Raw genomic sequence first — 13,298 nt, 5'->3', positions numbered from 1 at the left:
AATTGACAAAATCCAATATGCATACCTAATTAAAACTTCTTAGCAAACTAGAAACAAAAGAAGACAGAAGGAATCCCCCGCAAAACTATAACTCGTGGAGTATTTAATGATAAAAATATGAATAATTTCCCTCTCAGAACTTTAATAAGACAAGGATGTTCACTAGACCCATCCATTCAACATTATATTGAAGGTTCTAGCCAGTACAATGAACCAGGTAAAACAATTTTTTTTTTAAATCCATATTGGAAAGGAAGAAGTAAAGTATTTTTTATTTATTTTTTTTTAATTTTTATTTATTTATAATAGTTACAGAGAGAGAGAGAGGCAGAGACACAGGCAGAGGGAGAAGCAGGCTCCATGCACCAGAAGCCCGATGTGGGATTCGATCCTGGATCTCCAGGATCACGCCCTGGGCCAAAGGCAGGCGCCAAACCACTGCGCCACCCAGGGATCCCCAGTATTTTTTATTTTATTTAAAGACAATATGGCCATGGGTGCTTGGGGGGCTAAGTCAGTTAAGCATTCCATGCCTGCTTTTAGCTCAGGTCATGATCTCAGGGTTGTGAGATGGAGCCTTGTGATGGGCCATGCACTGGACTTGAAGCCTGCCTGGGATTCTCTCTCTCTTTCTGCCCCTCTGTGCACCCCCTCCCTGCTCAAATGCACATGCTCGTGCTCTCTTAAGTAAATACAGAAAGGAAGAAAGGAAGAAAGAAAGAAAGAAAGAAAGAAAGAAAGAAAGAAAGAAGAAAGAAAGAAAGAAAGAAAGAAAGAAAGAAAGAAAAAGAAGAAGAAGAAGAAGAAGAAGAAGAAGAAGAAGAAGAAGAAGAAGAAGAAGAAGAAGAAGAAGAAGAAGGAAGGAAGGAAGGAAGGAAGGAAGGAAGGAAGGAAGGAAGGAAGGAAGGAAGGAAGGAAGGAAGGAAGGAAAAAAAGGACAACATGACTGCCTATGGAAAAAAATCTATGGACTATCACAAAGTTACTAGAACTAACAAATAAGTTTAGCAAGATTACAGAATACAAGATCAAAATATAGAAATCAATTGCATTTCCACATTTTAGCAACAACCAGAAGTTGAAGTTACTTTAAATAAAAAACATTTACAATGATGAGCAGTATGAAATTTTAGGGATAAATCTGACAAAAGATATACGGAACCTATACACCAAAACTGTAAACATTCCTTAGAGAAATTAAAGGATACCTTTGTAAATCAAGAGATAAATCATCTTCATAGATCAGAAGATTCATTATAGATATGATACCATTTTTCTTCAGATTATCTATAGATTTAATGTAATCTCAGTCAAAATTGAGCACTTTTTCTGTAGAAATTGACAAGCTGATTCTAAAATTCAGATGGAATGATAAACGACTTAAAATACCGAAAATATCTTTTAAGGAAAATAACAAAATTCTGCGAAAGTGAACAGATTTTCAAAGGCAATTCAGTTAAGAAAGGATAGTCTTTTCAACAAATGGTATGGGAACAATTGTATAGTGATAGGCATTTAAAAAAAAAAAAACCTTTGATCTATACAAAAATTGACCCTCAAAATGGATCACATGCCTTATTGTAAAACCTAAAGTTATAATATTTCTAATAGGAAATCTTTGAGGTATTTGATTGAGCAAAGTTTTCTTTCAACACCAAAAGCACAGTCCATAAAGTTAAATGACAAAATTGATCATTTGACTTTCATTATTAAGAAATTATTCTCTTTGAAAGCACTAATGTTAAGAAAAAGAAAACATAAACCACAGACTGAGAGAAAATATTGCTAACACATAGGTAGAAAGGACTCATTCATTCTCAAACTCGGCAACAAAAACTATCTTACAAGAAAAATTAGAGCAAAAGATTTGAATAGATACTTCATAAAGTGAATATACAGAGAATAAATAAGTACATGAAAAAAAAGTCCCTAACATCAGGGGAGTGTCAAGCCATACTGGAATCTGAAGCAAAAGGAAAAATCAGGATATTAATATAGTCTTTATTTAAGATGTTGACTTTGCTCATTGTGGGTATTTTGCTGTATTCTTTATTTTTTTTAATATGTGCTAAGATATTATTTGTTTTGATTACAGAGTTTCTTGGCACACCCTCAAATTTTATGGCCAAGGTGAGTGTCTCAGTGATTTTTATGATAGTATTCATACTGTTTCATATCATTAGCAACTAGATAAAAGGATATTAAAATCATAAGTAAACATATCTACATACCTATTTGAATATCTATGATTAAAATAAGATTGATCATTCCTAGTGTTGTTGAGGATCCAGAAACCCTTGAATGCTCATACACTGAAGACAACCATGTAAAATGGTGCAACCACTTTGAAAAGCAGTTTAGCAGTTTCTTAAAAAATTAAACGTATTGCTACCAAATGACCAAATCATTCCTCTAGTAGATATTAATGCAAGAGAAATGAAAGCATATTTCCATAGAAAGACTTTCACATAACTGTTCACAGCCTTGTTTACCATGGCCAAAAGCTAGAAACGATCCAAACGTCCATCAACAGGTAAATAAATTAATGAGCTACAGTGTATCTATAAATGGAATGCTAATCAGCAATAAAAAAGAATAAACCACTGATACATGCAAAAAAGCATAGGTGAATCTCAAAATAATGATCCTCTCTAAAAGAAACCAGGAAGAAAAAAAAGTACCTCTGATATGATTCCATTTAAAATTTTAGAAGATGCCAAGCAATTTATAGCAATAGACAGCAAATCAGAGCAGAGGTTGCTGCAGAGGGAATGGTGTCAGGGTGGAATTACAGGGGGACACAGAGAAATTTTGAGTGGGAATGATAGGAACACCATCTTGCTTGTAGTGATGGTTTTGTAAGTCAACGCATCTGCCAAAACCTATGGATTTGGACATTTAAAATTTGTACAACCTATCGTAGGTCAATTATACTTCAATAAAGCTGTTTAAGAAACATATGGTTGTACAAGAAAGAAGTCTTGGCTTCCTCCATTGCTTGACAGATATCATTTAGAAATGCCAAGGGAAAGACTGGAAGAATTAAGTGTCTGTCTCTGGGGAATACAACTGGAGTTCAAAGTGAAGAGAGGAGACTGTTCCTTTTCATTATAAGCCTCATATCTCTTGATTTCAGAACTATCTACACATAGATAGTGGCTGGTTGTGTTAAGAATTAAAATAATTATCAAAAGGGAAAATGCATGAGGAGTTCTGAAGCACAACAAAGGTTAAAAATCATGGGAACGTCCCCAGTAATATTAATAAATAGAAGGCCTCTGAGTTTTTCCCCCTGTTGCTTACCTGGAAGTCTCTAGATGTTAAAGGAATATTATCCTTTTTTCCCCAGAAATAATATTTCCTGAAATATTAAGAAACTGCCACCATTCCTCAAAGGGCATAAAATATATTTTTGGGAACACCATATTTGTATCTACTCTGGAAGGCTCCCAAGTATACTTTCTCACTTTATGTTGTTAGATCACACAGTATTCTTACTTACTAAGATGGAAAAAGTAACCTCGCTGTGTGGACAAAAATGACAGCATGTTATAACCACTAAATAAGCCTTGTTCACAACAGTCATCAGTGGTGACCTCTAAAGTTTGGCTTGTCATGGTCATATACTTGCGAACTGTGTAGTCACAGGTAACTCATTTTGTTTCTTTGGGCCTTACTCCCTCAAATACGAAATGAGAAGCTAGACAAGTTCTTCAAACCTCTTGGCATTGGATATATTTAGTTCTCTGACACCATGACTCAATGCCATATTTTATTGACCCTAAAATGCCACTGATTTTAAGATGTATTATTATTCACCACAAGAAAAACATTGCCAGTTAAACTTTTCTCCTGTCCTGTAGGATTTTTATTTTAGAATCATTGAAAAAGGCCTTTTAAAACTTAAGTAGACACGGTTTTCTTCTTTTCTCATAGCATTCTTGTTTATACATGAAAAGGGAAAGGGTAAATGAAATAAACTGGTTTAGGTATTTGTAAAAGTTCTTTGTGTGCAGAGATTGGCTCTTCTGAACCATTTCTTTACTCAAACAAGGGTGTGGTATGCAGCATTTCTCAAAGGAGTCCCTCCCCTATTGTCTCCAGGATTTTTTTCTAAGCTACTTCTATTCATTCTTTAAGATTTCATATTGGTGCTTTCTTGGAAAGGCTTCAGATAACAATCCCATAGTCCTTTTTTAATCAGTCCTTGAATGATATGTTGACCAACATGCCAATGGCTTGCACTTCTTCAGTCATGCCACTAAATTCACGCATGTGCAGGAGGTGACAGCCATGGCAAAACCGCCCCGCACGCCATCAGCTAGAAGGCACTCTTGACTCCAAAGGAGTTAAAATGCCGAAGGAGAAACACACATTCATCTCACAATGAACAAAATACAACCACAACAGTGAGAAGTCACTAAAGAATGTGAATTATTAACTTGGTACTCTATAGAAGCTATTTATCTATCTATCTATCTATCTATCTATCTATCTATCTATCTACCTACCTACTTATTTATTTATTTATTTATTTATTTATTTATTTATTTATTTATAAAAGATTTTATTTATTTATTCATGAAAGACGCAGAGAGAGAAAGGCAGAGATGTAGTCAGAGGGAGAAGCAGGCTCCAGGCAGGGAACCTGATGTGGGACTCGATCCTGAGACCGCGGATCATGCCCTGAGCCAGGGGCAGATGCTCAACCGCTGAGCCACCCAGGCGTCCCAGCTATGCTATTTAAATTAACAAATGCTCTGGACATAAACCTGTGGACAGACTCTGTCTCTCCACATGTGCATGCATCTCCCCACTCTCTCCCTTTCCAGCACACACGTGTTTGCACGCAAGCTCCTGAAATAAACCAGGAATATGCTTACAGCCGCAAGACCCCTTTCTAAATGTGGACAGTTCATTTCACTTGGACATGGATGATTGTAATTATACATTAAATCATTCAACTGTGATCATGCTCTGTGCAAGGAAAAATTTAGGACAATCATACACATCATTATCTTAATCTTATAATAATTTCTGGTGTGCATGCCCCCTAAGGTACATGAAAGTGTTAACATTTAAATACACGATTTATAGATGTCTCATCATAATGATATCTTGTACTGTCTCAAGAATTAAGATACCTCTAATGGAAACGTTGTCTCTTGATTTCTGCTTCTCCATGGTCCCCCTTTTGCCTGGCCAACTGGATTTAATCATATGTCATGGCTTGATTGGGTATTGGTTCCTCTCAGGAGGCAAAAAGGTCTGTTTCCTCTAAGATTTAGAAAAGCAAAGCATTGCTGGGTCATTTGTAATATTATCGGTGTGTGTGGGGCAGTGGGGAGGCTGTAAATAGTAATAAATATACATGGGTCCTCATCACTTTTACTGAAAATGAATAGGCAGGAAAAAAATACCCAACTGATCAGTAGGAAAATATGTATTTACTTTTGCTTGCTCAAGCTTGGGAATGAGTGCAGAAGCAAGCTAGCTCTGGGACCAATTTCTCTTTGCCCTTGCTGCCCTGCAAATGACATTCTTACCAGACCATTAAGAAAACTGTTATAACTTCTAGTGAGACCACCTGCTAGGTCTCAGTGCTGGGACGATTACATCTATCGGAAATAATGACCCATAACTAGAATAAAACACATTAATAACATCACATTTACCCAGGATAATGCATTTCACCATCTTATATTGCAGAGACCAAGTTAATCAGTAAAAGCATTACCAAAAAACGAGAGCAACTAAGAGGCACAGAGTAGATAATGAATATAAAAGCAAAATGTTCAGACTATTTCTTTTTTTACTTCTAGAAGTGAGAAGGTACGTAATGGGCAGTAATGGATGGAGCACTAGTTTGGGAACAGGTAATCTTACCTTCTGTTTGTAGATTCATATGCTAAAGGAAGGAGGATCTTCAAGTCCATTCCTCTAGACCTAAGAGAAAACAGGAGGTTGCGAGGTTTAATGGAAAGAACTCTGGATTAAGAGTTAGGTGACTAGAGGTCTTATGCTCCAGCCCTGCTATTAATGAGCTGTGTGACCTTGGGCAATTCACTTCACCTCTCTGAGCCTCAATTTCTTATCTGTAAAATGAACAGCTTAGACGAGGTGATCTCTGAAATCCCCTCCAATTCTCATATGTTGTGATGCGAAGCAGAATGTCAACCTGACATGGGAATGCTTTGAGGTGTAATAAAAATGCCTATAAAATGATGGAGTCTCAAGATCCTTAGAAATGCAAGTAGAAAGGGTTAGATTGCAATGGCATCTAGGAGACTACTTTGACATAATGGACTGAGGCCCCAGTAAAACTCCAAGACTTTAGAGAAATCCTGCATCAGCACTGGAGTAAGGCAAGTCTGTGGTTCTTCTAATATTTATTGTCATACATAAATGCTTGGCTTGATTGTAGCTTATTTCAGGAATTTTAATATCTATAATAACAGAAAAAAATGTAGTACTAAATAAGATGGATTATACAAGCAAGATGAACCCCAGCTATTAAGATATTTAACACACCTAAGAGTTCCACCGTACAATTCCTTATTCTTAGAAGTTAAGAGAAGACAAGAATAGGAAATTAGTTAAGTGTCTTAAAAGTTTTCAATCTCGCTCATAATTTTCTGCTTTGTTTCTATGACTGAGTACTTCCATTTGAGGAAACACATTTCCTACCTCACCACAATGGCATTTCCACTGAGGCATAAAGTCATCAGGAACAACTGTAGGGAAATGTATATGATGAAACGCAAAACTCTGAAGGTCTTGGGACCAATGCCTAGTGTGTGTCTTGTCTCCTTCATCCTGGTTGGCAGATGCTCCATTCTTTTGACTGTTGTCAGTATTTTGGAGGAAAAAAAGAGCCCGTGACCTTTTCATTTTAATCAAGACTCAAAGTGTCAAGTTGATTTTAGGCAAAAGGCAGAAGTGGGTACAGTACATGCTGGCATTTTGCATGCAGAGCCCCAGTGACACCTGCACATCAAAACCTCCTGGGACACAAAAACTCTAATTTTGCTACATAATGCTGTTCCATTTTAGCCTCACATTATTACTTGGATTGAATTTTAAATTAGTCTACTTACAGAACAAATTACTAAAAGTTTAATTTCCCTTTTCCAACAAATCCCGCTGCAAGCTCCAGGCACATGAAGCCAAGAGGGTTATATGTTTTGACCAAATACAAGTGAAATAAAATAACCAAATCATCTAATTCTCCCTCAAAATAAGCACGTAGCCCACTTATACTAACAGTCTTTGGTCTAGCCAGATTTTGGACAAACAAAATCAGAAATGGTTCTTAAGTCAAGCATCTGCCTTGTTACCCTAAATAAAATACAGAAGACAATAGGAAGGCTGATAGCTTCTTGTAATGAAGGCAAAAGTGATTGGAAAAAGATGTAAAAATTAATGATATCTGGCTGACATTATTTAAATAGACAATGGCTCTATCAATAAAAAGAACCCCTAACAAATGTGTTTCATGACAGAAATATATTAACCACTTTTCATCATCTGGAACCTTCATAAATCAATAAGAGATAATATTTACTCTATCCTACTGGGGTAGCTTTTTGTATTTCTAATAGAATTCATTTAATTCTGGTTGCCATAGTTACGACAGAGTTGTAGAATGAGTTTTGTTTCATCATAATTGCTGCACGTTAGTATATAAACAGCTGAACTGTACCTTCCACCAGCAGCACTCATTTGTGAATAAAGAAAATCCCTTATCATAAAGTAATTGAACTCGAATTCAAAATATACCGTCAAGCCCTTGCTCTCCTCAGAGAGTTGGCAAATACTTCTCAAACTTTTTTTTAGCATAGTTATCTCTGAAAGGCACATCAATAGTACAAGAAGAATTCAGAGGAAGATTAAAAATATTTAAAGTGATACAGAGGTTTACAGAATTTAAAATAACTTATTCTTGGTCTGTACCATAAGTCATAAGGAAAAAATTTGACCTTCAGGCTATTGGCCTAGCTTTTTTTACCAAATACCTGCCCATTCGTATAGATATTAAATTTGAAATGTGTTATTTCCCAGCCAATTTATCCACACAAAAAAAACCCCACAACCCAGAGGAATTATTGTTAACCCTGATATACTTTTAGCACTAATTTCAGAGGCCACAGAATAAAACAAAAGGGAAGGATGTATCTTCTTGTTACATCCTTAAGGTTGCATCTATCCAGGAAATGTAAAAGCAAAAAAGGAAGAACTGGATCCCACAACTTGGGAAACAGGGTATTTAGAAATCATATGGAAGGGACGCCTGGGTAGCTCAGTGGTTGAACACCTGCCTTCAGTTCAGGGTGTGATCCTGGGGTCCTGGGATCGAGTTCCCTACCAGGCTCCCTGCATGGAACCTGCTTCTCCCTCTGCCTCTGTCTCTGCCTCTCTCTCTGTGTGTGTCTCTCATGAATAAAAAAATAAAATATTTTTAAAAAATGAAATCATAAGGACTAATATTTGTACCCAAAGAAAACCTCAAAATTTTCATAGACAAAAGTCAATAATCTATGCCATAGCAATTAAAATGTCAATTCAAAATAAAATAAAATAAAATAAAATAAAATAAAATAAAATAAAATAGTTCAGTTAAAGACACGACCCTTTAAATTTTGAAAAACAAAATATCTCTGGTTACCACTAAATCTTTTTAATGTGTATTTGTTTAATAAAGTTCTGCAATGCTGCCTATGAAATCATGAGAATATGGGAAGACAAAAAAACCCACCTCAATCAAAATTGTCTTTTCCCATAAAGAGGCTTAAGACAAATAGTTGTAAGCATGTTATTTTGAGAGATGCACAATTTTTAAGTAGCTGAGGATACCTTAAGATATTCTAGAAAGGAAAAGTAAAAATACGTATTTTTGCTTATTCACCTTATACTTTTCCTTTCTAGTCAGGGTTGCCATTCAATATATCCCACTGAAAACTCATTTTAGTCTATATCTGTAGTAGTTATTGTTTTAAGGTGGAACGATTTCCCTGTATATATTAGATATGAAGCATGACTGTTTTCATGATTTTATTAAAGTATACGATTTTGAATATGAATAAGACATGTTCATAATTCAAAAGATACAAAGATAAATAAGATGGTTCTTGATCAAAAGGAGGCAAACTAGCATCAGCCTACTAGAAAAACTTAGTAGAAGAATGGGGAGAAGCATTGGGGTAATACTAGGTACTATGGGCTGTTTTCTGAACGAGCTGAAAGAAGTTAAGAGCAATGTCAGTCAACACGGCAAGGACACCTGTCCTTCGCAGGACGGGAAAAGGCTTCAAGAGGACAGTGGCACTTGTGTTGAATATCCTGGAAAGGTAGTGAGGAATAATCAGATATTCTGAAAGAAGGAAAAATAGCAAGAATGAAAAATGAAGACCAGGACAGAATATGTGACAGTTCTTTCTAGAACCTTGACTGATTTTTAATAAATGTTGGTATAAGCAAACACAGATTATGAGTTGGGGTATCTGGGTGGCTAAGTTGGTCAGTTGAGCACGCAACTCTTGGTTTCAGCTCCATTGTGATCTCAGTGTCCTGGGATCAAGCCCTGTCTGGGGCTCCGAGCTCAGTGGGGAGTTGGCTTCTCTCCTTCTCCCTCTCCCTCTGCCCACCCCACCCCCTGCGGGCATGCACGTGCACTCTGATCTCTCCCCTCTACCAAATAAATCGTTAGAAGCATTATCAGAAGTACAGATTATTAGAAGTAAATATTGCAGTCTTCACAGCAACGGTTGTGAAAAACTTAAGTCAGTTTTTGTAAATTGAGGGCAGAGGCTATTTCCGGCAAGCAGTAGGAGCCTAGGAAGACATGGCATGCTGTTTGAGTGATGCCAGGCAGCAGCTGGTGGGGTGAGGAACGGGCTTTGCAGACAGCCTGTTTGGGTGCGAATACTTGCTCGAACATTTACTCACGGAGCAACTGGAAAAGTTGCTTAACCTCTCCATGACTGTCTCCTTATCTAAAGCAGGAATATTAGCAGCGCCTACTTCCTAGGTTGTCATGAGCATTAAAGAATTAATAGGTTCGGAACACTCAACCTAAAGCCTGGCGAATATAAGCACCCAGTGTGTCTTAGCTCTTATTTTTATTATGTGGAGCAGGGCTGAAAATACTTTTAATTCCGATATAGTGGTGGTTTTTTTTGTTTTTTGTTTTTCTTTTTTAAACTGTCTTTTCTTTAAATAATCCCAGCCCCCTCCGGATCATCTAAGAATTTCAGTAATGGTGGGGGAAACTGAAGTAAATGAAACTGGCCAATTAAAGATAACTTCCAATTTAGAAGTCTCCTTCGAGTTTCTTTTTCCTCATTGCAGCAGTTCTAGGATCCAGCTGCACTTTTTAATCATATGAAGATTTCTTTAAAATACTAATGCCAGGATCCCACCTCCAGAGATTCTAATTTAATTGGGCTTGGCCGTAAGGAGTTTTTAAAAGCTTCCCAGGTGATTCCAATGTGCAGCCAAGGTTGAGAACCACTAATCCAATGGGTAAATCATCTGCCAATTTGAAATTCAAAATCCCTGTAAGAGCTGGTTCGTGACCTCTCAGGGGATTTTTCCCCTCCTCCTGTTCTCTCTCCCTCCTCGCTGGTACAGGGGGACACGGTGACTCCCCGAGGTGAGGAGCCCCTGGCTTGGGGCTGTGCTCCACTTATCAGGGAGTTGGTCTCCTTCTGCTCCTGGGAGGCCTTCTCTGCTGCCCCTGAGCTGTGGTCCTGGGATGACCCCTGACTGCCCCACCAGGTCTTTATGGGCACTTTGCCAGATGTGCCTCTGAAGCCCACAGCCCCCCACACAGGTGCCTCAGGCTGCGATGATGGCCACCCCATGCTCTCTAGCCTCTTCCTCCTGGCCCGAAGGCTGTCCGTTGGTCACTGGCACTCTTGACACCTCCCTAAACCACCTACTCCACCCCAACACCAGGCATGTGGGAACTCCTAGGCCTCCTGCAAACTCTACCCAGGCCATGGGGCCCAGGGTCCTTTTGCAGGCAAATCTATCTCAACATCTCTTTCCCTCTGCTCTTGCCAGTCCACTGGGCATGGATCTCTTTTCCTGAGGTCACATCCTCAACCCCTCCTATGTCATAGCTTAAGGAAAATTCTCTGAGTCTCCTAGGTTGTGCTCTGGATCTGGAAAAGGAAGATTTTGGAGATTCAGCAAAATCTTCTTCTTTCAGCAAGCACCAGCATAATTGACTCTCTGGTCTTCCGGACCCCAGAAACTTCATTTAGTCAAAATTTGTTCTTTTTAAAATATTTTATTTTTTATTCATGAGAGACACAGAGAGAAAGAGAGAGGGGCAGAGACACAGGCAGAGGGAGAAGCAACTCCATGCAGGGAGCCCGACGTGGGACTCGATCCCGGGTCTCCAGGATCACACCCTGAGCTGAAGGCAGATCCTCAACCACTGAGCCACCCAGGCGTCCTCTCAGTCAAAATATGAATAGGCCAACTGTCTCTTTTTGTATTTCTGCCCTAACTTTCCTGCCTATGTCCCTCCTAAGGTAGTGGATGTATCTGGATAAATCAGAGGACTGCTCCATCCAAGGAAGTATTAAAAAATTAGCATATTTCAAACTGTATAATGTCTATAGTGTCCATAACTGAAAACAATCCAAACATGAATCTTCCACTAGACACTGAAGTATTTAGCTTTTGACCCAGTGGGTAGGATATGCCTCATGGTTTTCATACCATCAACTCCTTCCCTCTGCCCCTCACAATCCAAATCCAAGTGTGTGTGTGAGATTCCTGTTTCACTCGCTAGATGCTTTAGATTTTTAAGTCACAGCATGACAATATGTACTAATAATTTAAGACTAGGACTCATGCCGTGGCTATCTAACCGCCACCCCAGCTAAGAATATAGAGTACGCAGTAAGAATTGAAAACTATTTCTTGATTGCTCACAATCTATCCTGACATCCTGAATTCAGAGACTTGTTCTAAAAGTGTGTTTTCCTTTCCCTTTGGTCTCTTTCAGTCCTTCATGGAAAATAAATGCACCAAAGTTCTGGCTCCTCTCTCATTAATATTGAACCAATATCTGGAGATCCAAATTTCAGAGTGTGCTTCCACCTACAGACACCCTGACGGAGTTAACGTCGCCCCACACCTCAGAGACTTCACCCACCCCACCCCAGCTGTTCCCTGGCCCATCTACTCTGCTCCAGAATGCTCCTGGTATGACTGATTTCTCACCTTGCTCCCTTGCTAAAAATATATCCAAAGGAAGATTTCCATTTAAGAAAAACTGGAAAATTTGAGAAGAGGATACAGAAATACAAGCATCTGCTAATTACCAATGTTATCATTTTGGTATATTTCCCTTGAGTACAATGTAAATTATAACCAAAGATAGCTGCTTTCTTTTTTTCTTTTCTTTTCTTTTCTTTTCTTTTCTTTTCTTTTCTTTTCTTTTCTTTTCTTTTCTTTCTTTTGTTTGAGAGAGAAGGAGTACAGGAGGGAGAGAAAGATTTATTTTTTAAGACTGCATTTATTTATTCATGAGAGACACACACACAGAGAAATGCAGAGACATAGGCAGAGGGAGAAGCAGGATCCCTTGGGTAACTCAATGCAGGATCCGATCCCAGGACCTTGGGATCACAACCTGAGCCAAAGGAAGACGTTCAAGCACTGAGCCGCCCAGGTGCCCCAGGAGGGAAAGAATCTTAAGCAGGATCCACACCCCATGCAGAGCCCAGGCAGGGCTCATCCTCAGGACCCCAAGATTATAACCTGAGCCCAAAGTCAATAGTCAGACACAGCCGACTAAACCACCCAGGTGCCTCATTTTAGAATTTATAATGGTGATTTACTCATATTATTTTTCTTTCAAAATGTTTGTCTCCATTATTTTTACTCACAAATAAAACTATGAGGAAAATAACAGCAATACTATAAACAACAACAGAAAATAATACTAGACCATATAATTGCCATGCACTAGGCTCTTTAATGTGCATTGTCATAGAATCCTCACAGACACTTGGCATCATTCCCATTTTACAGGTGAAAACCTGTGCCAGAATGATTGAATCATTTGTCCAATGACATAACAAGTATCAAAAAAATGGATTCTGCACTAAAATTTAGTTCTTCAACATTCTACTTCATACATGATTTTCCATATCTCCATGGAGAAAAAAGACATCCTCAGAAGTGGAATCCAAAATGTAAACCACTTTAACTCTTTTATGCTTTCTCCCATATTTAAGAGGCTTTCCAGAAAGACTTTTTAAAATATTTACCAACCTATA

At 38.2% G+C, this 13,298-nt stretch overlaps 1 long non-coding RNA gene across 8 annotated transcripts in view; it reads right to left on the bottom strand.

Moving 5' to 3' along the window:
• Nucleotides 1-13,298, bottom strand: part of LOC118351967 (uncharacterized) — an 839,933-nt gene that overhangs the window by 681,981 nt on the left and 144,654 nt on the right. For 7 of the 8 annotated variants that reach the window (XR_007404911.1, XR_007404914.1, XR_007404913.1 and 4 more), the window contains 2 exons: nucleotides 5,887-5,946; nucleotides 5,145-5,277 (listed from right to left, as the gene is read on the bottom strand). This is a non-coding gene — a long non-coding RNA (uncharacterized LOC118351967). The remainder of the gene's footprint in view (nucleotides 1-5,144; nucleotides 5,278-5,886; nucleotides 5,947-13,298) is intronic. The other variant, XR_007404916.1, reaches the window with a different exon arrangement.

The sequence above is a fragment of the Canis lupus genome, chromosome 22, assembly GCF_003254725.2.
Source record: "Canis lupus dingo isolate Sandy chromosome 22, ASM325472v2, whole genome shotgun sequence".
Classification (NCBI taxonomy): Eukaryota; Metazoa; Chordata; class Mammalia; order Carnivora; family Canidae; genus Canis; species Canis lupus.
Note: the sequence above shows the minus strand (reverse complement) of the source record. Positions and strands in the feature narration are given on the sequence as shown.